Source organism: Galeopterus variegatus, unplaced genomic scaffold (assembly GCF_000696425.1).
Source record: "Galeopterus variegatus unplaced genomic scaffold, G_variegatus-3.0.2 Scaffold1041, whole genome shotgun sequence".
Taxonomy (NCBI): Eukaryota; Metazoa; Chordata; class Mammalia; order Dermoptera; family Cynocephalidae; genus Galeopterus; species Galeopterus variegatus.
Window position 1 is genome coordinate 54,138 of NW_007727152.1, and position 1,714 is coordinate 55,851.

At 33.3% G+C, this 1,714-nt stretch overlaps 1 protein-coding gene across 1 annotated transcript in view; it reads right to left on the minus strand.

Moving 5' to 3' along the window:
• The window catches only part of METTL25 (methyltransferase like 25), a 124,989-nt gene that overhangs the window by 31,196 nt on the left and 92,079 nt on the right, over positions 1-1,714 (minus strand). The gene's annotated exons all lie outside the window — the stretch shown is intronic.

Sequence of the window (1,714 nt, forward strand, 5' to 3'; positions counted from 1 at the left end):
ACTATGGAGTTGTTTGAGTTCCTTATGTGGTTTGCAAATATTTTCTCCCATTGCATAGGTTTCTTCACTCTGTTGATGGTTTCTTTTGTTGTGCAGAAGCTTTTTAGTTTGACCTCATTTCCCCCCACCCCAAGGTTAAGGGTTTAGTCCCTGTACTAGCCGGTGCAAACCAAAACCAAACAAACAAACAATTTTTGCTTTTGTTGCCTATACTTTTGGGGTCATATCCAAAAATCACTGCTCAGACCAATGTCATGGAGCTTTTCCCTATGTTTTTTTCTAGTATTTTTACAGTTTCAGGTCTTACATGTAAGTCTTCATGTTTATTTTTGTATATGGTATGAGATAAGGGTCTAACTTCATTCTTTTGCATATGGATATCCAGTTGCCTCAACACCACTTATTGAAGAGACTGTCCATTTTCCCCAGTGTGTGTTCTTTGCACCTTTATCAAAAAATAATTAAATATAAATGTGTAAATTTATTTCCAAGCTCTCAGTTCTGTTCCATTTGACTATATGTCTGTTTTTATGCCAAATACCATGTTGTTTTGATTACTATAGCTTTATAGTATACTTTTAAGTCAGGTAGTGTGATGCTTACAGCTTTATTCTTTTGGCTCAAGCTTGCTTTGGCTATTCAGAAAGATTTAATGTTTACTTTTACTTCATTTGTTCCCCCCCCCATTTACTAATAATTTGTAAGTTATGTTATATTTTGAAAGTGGTAAGCCTATAATTGTTAACAAAAACTTTTAACAAGAGTTAATTATTTTTATCATGCATTAAAACAATATCAGGAAAAGATACATAACTCTGACAATTCCTTCCAAACATATGTATATGCTTTCAGTATTTTAGTTATATTTTTCAAATACTTCACCAATTAGCCAGCATGACTATAGTCAATGCTTGCTTAGATTTACCCACATATTCACCAATTACTGTGCTCACATTCTTTTTTGTACCAGTCCTTCCATGTGGGGTCCATTTCCTTCATCCTGAAGTATATTCCTTGTGCTGGTCTGTTGATGTGAAACTTTCTCAGTCTTTACTGACTTGAAAATATTGATCTTGCTCTTATCCTTAAAAGGTAGATTTATTGAGTATACAAATCTAAGAGGAAAATTATCTAATCAGAATATTGACTATGTTATTCCACTGTCATTTTTCTAACATTGTCATTGTTAGAAAATATGTTTAAGTGTTGTTCCTCTGAGATAATTACCCCCTGTCAGTCTTCTCTCCAGGCTGCTTTTAACAACTTCTTTCTGTCTCTGGTGATCTGATTTTCAGTCCAGTGAGATTAGATGAGCTTCTTTTCATTTAGTTTGTTTGGAATTGGTTGGGGTTCCTTGAATCTCTAAATTGGCATCAGTGGTTGATTCTCAAAAGTTCTCAGATATTATCACTTTAAATATTGTCTCTCCCAATTTTCTCTATTCTTTCCTTTTGTAACTCCAATGAGATGTATGTTGAACATTTTCACTCTCTTCTTTTTCATATTTTCTACAGTCTTGGTCTTTCTGCTTGCATTATATGTAATTTCTTTGTATGCACCTTCCAATTCACTAATTCTCTCTCCAGTTTTGAATTTCAATCTTTTCAAGAGTCTATTTGTTTCATTTTCAAATATGGTTGGCCATTATCTTATAGTCACCTCCTTTATTTTCTTTTCTCCTGTCTTATCCCTTTAAATGTTTTAACAATTCCAA